Genomic DNA, 9,500 nt, shown 5'->3' with positions numbered 1-9,500 from the left:
GCGCAACGTGCTGTGCTTTAGTCATGTTACCTGGGGCCAGTTTGTACATGCATGACACGCTGTTGATTTCAGCATTCATTGTTCTCCACAGTGTGTTCAGTGAGCCTCAGGTTATCTGCGCACACTGCTAGATGTGAGTCAGGCTCTTGCACCAATTCTTTGCAGCAAATTGTTTATTTTCTCTGTGTTTTCTGCTCCACTCCTGCAGAGAAGTTACATAAGGAGGAGGGCAAATGGACTATAAATGGGATTTAGGTGAATTTCCTATGGGAAAATCAAGATCTTGATTTATTTTGGTTTCTTCTACTGGTTTTTGCAGCCTTAAGCCTTGTCTGCCACTGCTTCAATGCAGATGGGAATGGCAGAAAAATGCTTTCTTGCCGATGCTGCGGTTCTTGCCCAGGCAGCTGCGGGCTCGGCAGTTTCCCTACGGCACAGCGAGCTCCCGGCTCTGCCCACAGCCCTGTGGGGGACACGGCAAGCTGTGCCCTCTGCACTTGGACCTGCGCTGGCTCTGCAGGAACAACTTCCAGCTGATTTCACTGAGAGCTTTTCTAATTTCCAGCTGCTGCAGGGACAAGGGTGTGCGGAGTTAGTGCAAACCAAGCTCTGGGACGGTGCCACTGGCCGAGCTCCGCCCCGGAGCGGGGCCGAGCCCTCACGCGTGTGGGGCAGGGCAGGGCAGGGCCTGCCCGGCCCGCGGGGCTCCGAGCGGGCCATGGAGGCTCCTGGTCTGCAGAGAGACTTGAGGAGATCGGGGGAGCAGCATTTCTGTGCTGGGCTGGGGCTCTTGGAGCACCTGGTGCTGGGCAGCCAGGCCGGGCAGGACTCCTGGCTTGCTTTGGGCTGACCCTACTGCCAGGGTGGGCTGTCTGTCGTGGAGCTCCTTGAGCCTCCCACATTTCCATGGGCAGCCCAAGTACCGGCTCACTTTAAGGCGATCCAAGCAAGCAGCGCAAACCCCCTCCCAGGAATAACAACATTCTTTCAAGTCAAATGGCTTTTTATTGCAGAGCTTAAATTCTACTTAATTCCCAAGCCCTAGGGTGGGATCCATGCGGAGCCTCTTAGCAGGGGGGAGCAGCATTTGGCTGCAGCAACAAGCTGTGCTGGGCACCTGCTGTGGGCAGCTGGAGCAGCTCTGGGCCTCATCCCTGCTGCCAGAGCTGCCCTACCTGCCTGCCCTTGGCCTCCAGGTACCCACTGAGTGCCAAGAGCAAAGAAAGAGGGATAAAACCATGCAGGGCCTGCTGGGGAATGGAGGCACCTCTCTGGATCCTGGTGGGGATGGGCTGCCCTGTGTCCCTCAGCTGCTCTGGGCACAGCCGCTCTCAGAGCCACGGCCTTGCTGCAGTGTCAGTGGCTGTGAGGGAGTTTTCCTGTATTTTCACAGGAATTCCCCTGCTCCTGCCTCTGTGGCTCTGTTCCCAGCCCTCTGCTGCTGGCCTGGCCCCCTGCTCCTCCAGGTAAGCTGCTTTGTACTGTCCTGCCTTGCAGAGCTATAGTGAGTGAGAGCTAAACGTGCTTTCTGGGCATTACAACAGGAGGAGCACAGGGAGAGGCTTACAGGACTCAGTGAAGGGAGTAGGAAAGGTGTTTCTCCCCCACAGCACACAACATGCACGTCCCAGAACAAACCCAAAAAACCTGGGCCTGAGCAGAAGTGTCAGACAAAATTTTAACTGAGGGTGAAGCAAACCTTTGATGCAGGGTTGAGAAGAGGTGCTGCAGCTGTGCTGAGCAGTGTTGCTGTTCAGCTTAGTTTAGTGTTATTCCTTTTTTGTTTTTCCAAGTCGTGTGAGTTTGTTTTATGACCCGAAGCACTTTGCTGTGGGGTGCTGGATTGCCTCTGACACTTCTCTAATACTCAATTTCTTTTCTTTGAACATGCAGGTGTACAACTGCAGTGTTCCTGCCCAGACAGCACCCTGCTTGGTGAGTGTAATGGATAGATTTAATTTTAATCTCTTACAGTTCTTTGGGGACATGCTGAGATTTTTATTTCCTCCTCCTCTATTTTTACTGAAGAGGGTAAATTATGTGCCTCCATAAAGCAGAGTGGGCAGCCAGTGATACAGGATGGGCACTCCCATCAGTCATGCACCAGGCATAAAGCACTGCTCACTTTCAGGATCTCTGCCTCTCGTTGTACAAGTATGACTGTACATGTAAAAACAGCAGCTGTTCACAGGAGAGACTTCCTGTGTGCTGGCACTGTCACTCCAGCTCCCATCTGTGGGGTCACAAAGCTGGGGCACCTGTGGTCTGTGTAACTGTGAGTCCTGGCTGGGAGATGGGGCATTAAGGGATATCCGAGATGGGGCATCAGGGGTGATCTGAGATGGGGCATCAGGGGTCAGCTGGGATGGGGCATCAGGGGTGATCTGAGATGGGGCATCAGGGGTGATCCCGGATGGGGCATTAGGGGTGATCTGGGATGGGGCATTAGGGGTGATCTGGGATGGGGCATTAGGGGTGATCTGGGATGGGGCATCAGGGGTGATCCGGGATGGGGCATCAGGGGTGATCCGGGATGGGGCATCAGGGGTGATCTGAGATGGGGCATCAGGGGTGATCTGGGATGGGGCATCAGGGGTGATCTGGGATGGGGCATTGAGGGTGATCTGCGGGGAGCGCCGGTGCGGGGTAGGCAGGGATGAGTCAGGCGTGATTCCTGTCACACCGCGGGGTCTGTGCCCGTGCTGAGCAGCCAGCCCTCTGCTCCCCCACAATCTGCTTTGGAGAGCAGCTCAGGCTCTGCCCAGCAGCGTTCGGTGAGGGGGAAATGGGAATTGCTTCAGTAGGCTCAAGTCAGCCCTCCAGGGATAAAGGCAGTGAACTAGAGCGGTGGAGGGGATGTGATCAAACCCGGTGTTCACCCAAAGGATGTGCTGAGCATGGCACTGACATAGGCTGTGACACTGATGCGCTCCCTGTAGAGCCCCTGGGGACACGAGGGCGTTTTGTAAATCCTGGCCGAGAAAGCTCGGCCAGGAGAGCGGCGTTCTGCGCCCCAGGCTGGGCTGCAGCTGCCGCGCGTTCCCGTCCTGCCCGCATGGCTGTTAATGGCCTTGTCCTGCCTCCATCCTCAGGGAATAATTGCCTCACACTTGAGCAAATGCGCTCGGTGTTTGAAAGGAGTCTATCGATTTGTGCGTATTCCTGAGAGCCTCGCAGGGCCCCGCTCCCTTTGAAGTGTAAAAGCATCTGTCTGTCTCTGCTTCTCGAGATTCTCCCGCTCCATTTGCATCTCCTCTCGGGCTGCCCAGGAATCCATCCCTGGCCCCATGCCGCGCTCGGATTTTGGCTGCTGAGAGGGCTCCCTGCCACGGGGAGATGGGACCTGGAGACAAAGGTGCAAAGCCTCAGGCTGGGGAGGGGGTTGAGCTCAGCTTGCAGCTGGGGTGCTCAGGATGGAGCTGCTCCTGGAGGCCAGCTTCCAGCAGACAGACGGGGAGTGCTCGTTGGGTGCTTATCTGTGGTGGGTGTGTTAATTAGGAAGGAGAGGAAATGGCCTCTGGCTTCTCCCAGCCTTAGCACTTCACTTCCCGTGCCAGACAGCGCTGGTTGGTAAGGAAGAGGGTCAGACCTGGCCTGCCTTGGATAATCCATCATGTGGGAGCTGAATTGCACAGGAATAACCAGAAGCCTTGATGGTTCTCTGATGTGCATCTGAACAAATACCAGTGAAATGTTGCCAGTCCCGGGTCTGTGTGTGGGAATTCAGCTGTGATTGTCCCCATCCCACCCCCCTGGACAATGGGACTGGCCCTGGACAGGCTGCTTGTCACTCCCAGGGCATTTTCCTGTCAGCACAGACCTGGAGGGGTGACTGCATGCCTGGAGCCAGGACTCAGAGCTCTGGCACTCCTTGCTCATCCCTGGGGTGGTGGTGGGAGCACAGATAACTCCAGGCTGGAATTGCAGGGGCTGCTGCAGCCGCTGCCATGCAGCACCTCCCAGATGGTGCTCTGGGTTTCCTATTTCAAGGGGGCCCCAGCGGAGCAGCCGTGGCACCTCGCTGCTGGAGGCAGTAAATGGGCTCCCATCTGCTTTTAATGATCAGTAGCACTTTGGTGCTTGTTTATTCCCGTGTTTTATGCTTCAGCAATAAAATACTGCCTCAGTTTGTTCAATCCATCCTGCTGCTGGATGCAGATGAGTTCACAGGCTCTGACAAAGAGGTCCCAGCAGCACACAGGATGTTGTCTGTTTTGGTTTTTTTAGACAGCTGGGCAGAACCAGATGATGTAGTGGCTTTGGAAATACAAACATCAGTGGACAGAATAGAATGCAGGGCACACAGCTCATCATGTCTAGCAAAGAAATCATGTCCTTAGATTAAAGAAGACTTGGTTCTGGAGCTGGAACTGTCTGCCATTCTATCCTCCACAGGGCAGCACAGAGCTTTGGTGTGGAGACTGAATGAAGTCAGTCCTAACTTTAAACCAGATATTCAAGGAAATTTTAGTCCCAAAGTCTGCCTGGGGCAGTCACTGAGCTGCAGCACTGTGCTTCAGCCATCCTGCCATGGGCACACACCAGCTCTCTGACAGGTTCCTGGTGCCACCATGCTTGGGGAGCTATGGTGGGCTGGGAGCTGTACAGAATTCTCTGGGGTCAATGCAGTCATCTATTAAATTAATCTAAGAGGCAACTGTCTGTAAGGGGCTGTGGGGCTTTCTTCATGACCCCAGCACTCTCATGTGCCAGCAGCTCTGGTGCTGAGGGCATTGCCCTCTGAAGGGACAGGCAGTAACCCTGGCACATCTCTGAAGGACAGGCAGTAACCCTGGCACATCTCTGAAGGACAGGCAGTACCCCTGGCACATCTCTGAAGGGATGGGCAGTACCCCCGGCACATCTCTGAAGGGATGGGCAGTACCCCTGGCACATCTCTGAAGGGATGGGCAGTACCCCTGGCACATCTCTGAAGGGACAGGCAGTACCCCTGGCACATCTCTGAAGGGACAGGCAGTACCCCTGGCACATCTCTGGCACTCAGGATCTGGGATACTGAATCAGTTCTGCAAAAGCCACTTAAAGCTTTTCAGCATCTCTTGCAGGGGACACCAAGGCAAAGAGATTGAAGACAGTAAACCACAGGGGGAGAAATGGGCTCTTTGTCTCCCTTCTGACTTTTATGGTGACCTGGAAACATTTCACTTTCCCATTTAACATTCATCTTCTACCCTAATGGTGGGGCAACATTCTTCTCCACTTTATTTCCCAACTGTATGCTCCTTGGAGGATATTTAACTTACCTCTAAAGAGCATTGATTTTCTGCAGAGACCCTTTTTCCCAACTGTTTGTCAAGGCTTGGAGCTTTAGGTGGCAACTAAAGGGAGAAGGATTTTAACAAACTAATTAACCTCCCTCCAAGTCATTCAGGGTCTGTTCCCTTGGTGCCCCTGGTGTTGCATTTGTGCTAATTTCCCCTGGAAGGTCTAATGCAGGGGGAGCGATTAAAGGAGGCTTTTCTCGGGCAGTTTTTACACAGCAGGGAGAGGGAAGGTGGCAGTGGCTGCTCTGTTTGGTTGTTGCTGTCCCCAGGTCATGCAGCCAGCCCCAGCTCAGCTGTCCCTCAAACCTCACTAGGTCCCCTCTGAAATGGGGCTCTGGGTCACACCAAGCTGTCACCCCAGCTTCCCAAACAAACACGGGCTGTCAGTCAGTGTGGAGGGAAGGATCTTCTGCAGAGCTGAGCTGGTTTTGCCACCACAGTGTCAGAGGGGCTCTCTGCTCCTCTGGCTTTCAACTGCAAATGAAGCAAATGGCAAAGAGTTGACAAAGGACCTCCCTGGCCTCTGCCCTGGCCAGGGCTGGGTCCAGCCTCCCCACCCTGGACACTGCTGATGGTGTCACATCTCCTGGGATCAGGGCAGAGCTGTGTCATGGTGCCCTGGAAAAAGGAAACTGATTCTCATGGATGCTCCTAAGAGCCTTGTGCTGCTGGAATGAGGTGAGGCTCTGGGTGGCAGGACACAAGCAGGTGTGGGGGCACCATGCTCATCCTCGTGCTGCTCCCAGGCTGGAAGTGGGGATGATGGGGAGAAATAAGGCTGGCATTCCTGGGATGTGGGGCTGGGACAGCTGTGAGCTGTGGCACCAACTCCTCCATGCAGACTATAAAGCACTTCACAGGCCTGTCCCAATTGCCTGGCCTATTAGTTTTATGGAGGGGCCCATTGTAAGGGTGCAGTTGGTCTCCTTTTGCCACAGCAATGAAAACATAACCACGGTGGGGAGAGAGAGACCCTGGCAGGGAGGCAGCAGGAGGCCTGGGAGTTGGGGCTCTGGGTCCCTGTGGGCTCCTGGGGTCCCCGGGTTTCTGTCGGTGCCACCGTGGGAGCGCTTGGGCAAGGAGAGAGAGCCTTTGCCCTTGGCCCAGCCGGGGGTTCCTCCGGGCACCCCCAGCGCGGGAGGCTGGAGCCGGGCACGCACAGGCAGGGGCACAGTGCCACCCAGTGACTGCGTGTGACCTGCGAGGGGACAGCCGGGGCAGCCTGCAGGGGGCTGCAGCAAGGGTGTCCCGGGGCAGCGTGGAGAACAGAAAGCCAAGAAACCATCTCTGCTGTTGCTTTGTGGTTACAGAGCACAAAGGGTAAAGCTCTGGGGCTGTTGTGCTGTGTCTGCAGCCAGGGTTTTGCAGGATTTGCTCAGGTGCTGACAGGAGCCTGTGTTGGGCAAGTTGGGGCTGAAGCAGCTCACGTTTTAGGAGGGCCCTGGCAGCAAAAGCAGGGAGGAGAAGGTGCTTACCTGGGACAAGCTGTTCTCCATGGGAGGATGTGTCTCTGCTTGAGAAATGCAGGTGGCTCCGGGGCAGTGTCTGGTCCCAGAGAGACAAGGCTGTCACAGGGGCTGCCTTGGAGCCCCTCTCCTCTGGCAGGAAGGGACTCCGTGTGTCTTGAGCAGTAGGTGACAGCCACATGTGGAGGGTTTGTGAGGTTAATGCAGGACCTTTCCTACCTTCTGCCCAAACCCTGCCTACGTTCCTTGCTAGGTCAAGCCCTGTGTTTTGTTCCCAGGCTGCAACAAGCATCAACAGGCAGCTTGGATGGTGGGGGAGAGGGAAAGGAGCAGGTACAGCAGGGCATGGAGCTGGCATCTCCCGAGGGGGCTCCTGCAGGAAATCACTGCCCCAAGCAATGCCCTGATACATCTCCAGCAGGGACTGTCTCCTGGAGGAGGCACAGACTGTGCCTCTATTTTGGGTGATGACTGCAGAGCCCACAGAGCATTTGGCAGCAGGGAGGGGTGTTAAACCAGCCTGTCCTTCTTCAGGTACAGCATCTCCACCCCCCTCCATTTTCCACAGCTGTTCCATGCAGCGCTGCCATGGGCTGAAATCAGGGCACTGCAGTGAGGGAGGTGAGCCCTGCACAGCTGATATCTTTACTGCCCTGTTAGGGACAGTGCACACTTTCTGTTCCTAGGCTGCTCTCCTATGTGTCTTTATTTTTGTCTGTTTAAATTTGCTGGTGTTGCTCTCACAAACACCCTGTGGAGGTCTGTGGGCTTCTGCTGCTGTAAAAGCACAAAGCCTTGCTGGAAGTCCAGCACCATGAGAGCTGTTTCCATCCCATCACCCTCCTCTGCCTCCATCAGATGGTCACTAGTGATGGTGAGGATGGGTCACTGAGCCTCATACAGGCAGGAGCTGCTACTGAGTGCTTTTAGTAACCTTTTTGTCACTGCTGGGGTACACCCTGCAGTTAGGGATGGTTTTGGCCAGAGATTTCCAGTGATGCTGTGGTGGTCAGACCTGTGTTAGTGCATTCAGCAGAATCCCAGACATGAGTTAATTTTAGCCTTTCTGTTTCAGACTCCTGCTGATGTGTCTCGTGTCCAGGCCAAGGTGCTATTTCTTGCAGGGAAATGATCTTTGTTAATTTTAGATCTCATTCTCCAAAGTGCAGAGCAGGCACAGCTATTCCAGGTAGTCGGGCACAGCAGGGCTGTTCAGTCTTTGTGGGATATGGCTCTTCCTCACACAACACAGGCCAAGCCTGATGAATTACATTTCCTTTGTGCCCTGCAGAGCATGAGGCTGGTGCTCAGCAGGACTCCAGCCCCGAGCTGTGAATCCATCCTCACTGCAGACTCGGAGCCAGAGCACCAGCTGCGATACCTGGAAAGAGAAAAGCTCTTTCTCTTCAAGGTCAGTGGATTCATTGTATCACTGCTCACAAGAAGAGAGGGAAAAGAAGAGATGGTCTGACATAACAGAAATGGATTCAGCAGGTAGAAGTCCTCATGAGAGCCCCTGAGCCACACAATCCAGATCAAAGTAGTAAAGTAACAGAATAAATTAAAAACTGGGGAAATCAAGTCTAGAAATACAGGGGGTCATCACTTCCCAGTAATGAAAAATAGGCAAGTTTGATTTTTGTAACTTTTATGACAAGGATAGCAACAGTGCACTCTAAGGCCTGGCTGGGTTTGTCACTTCTGTCAGGAGCATCCCTGGGGGTCTCCAGCTTGGCTGCTGACTGCTGGTGGGCTGAACAGGAGTCGAGTGCCAAGAGTTTCAAACCAGCTCCTGTTGTTCACTTATGTCAGTCCCTTCTGTCTGTTCAAAACAGCATCCTCTCCTTGGACTTGCCACTCCCCCCAAATTGGATTTTGGGCACGGGGGCAGCTGGGGGAAGGCAAAGCAGCATGTCCAGCACTGCCCTTCCACCCCTGCTGCCCTCTGGCAGCCCAGTGAGAGGCTCTGGAGAGGATTCACTGGATAGCACAGACTGGGAATCAGTGCAGTGCAGGGGGATTAACATTCCCTTGGATCCACACTTCAGCTTTAGTGATACATTTCTAGACCAAATGCTGGTGAGGGATTTCTCAGTGCTGACTTTCAGCTGCCCTTGTTGGACCAGGCAGGACGTACAAAGCAGGAGCCAGTTCCCTGTGGATGGCCCAGATTTAGCTCTGATCCCAATTGTCTGCTGTGCCAGCGGCGGGTTAGGCCAGTAAGGCGTGCAGGGAGGGTTCTGGTTACAAAATGCCTGGAATGAAGCAAGCAGGTGCCGGGAAGGTTAACTGAGGGGAGCAGCGTTAATTCCATCGCCTGTGGCTGCCCCGCCTGCCGGGGAGCAGCGGGATGGATCTGCCGCAGGTGAGGCTGCCCCGAGGGGCCGCCATCCCTTCGGCCACACCGCAGAGCAGGGGTGGCTCAGCTTTGTGGCACTGTGGAGCAGGAGCCCGTGGAGCAGACGGGGCTGAGTGGCGGCGCTGGGCTCTGGGTCCCCAGGCTGGAAGCTCCCGGGGAGGGCGGCAGCTGGAGCCGTGCGTGGACAGCCTGGCTCAGGGTGGGCACACAGCACTCGGTGTCAGTGAGCACAACAATCGGTGCTGCTCTCGGCGAGCTCTCGGGGCTCACTCTGAGACAGCTGTGATGGTTTCTAGGCCTGCTGTCCCCCCTGGACACACAGCCCTGCTGCAGCGGGGCTCAGCTGTTCAACAGCCACCGCCGGTTTGCATCTCGGGGCATGGAGGGCTC

Source organism: Melospiza georgiana, chromosome 18 (genome assembly GCF_028018845.1).
Source record: "Melospiza georgiana isolate bMelGeo1 chromosome 18, bMelGeo1.pri, whole genome shotgun sequence".
Taxonomy (NCBI): Eukaryota; Metazoa; Chordata; class Aves; order Passeriformes; family Passerellidae; genus Melospiza; species Melospiza georgiana.
This window is presented reverse-complemented; position numbering follows the sequence as displayed.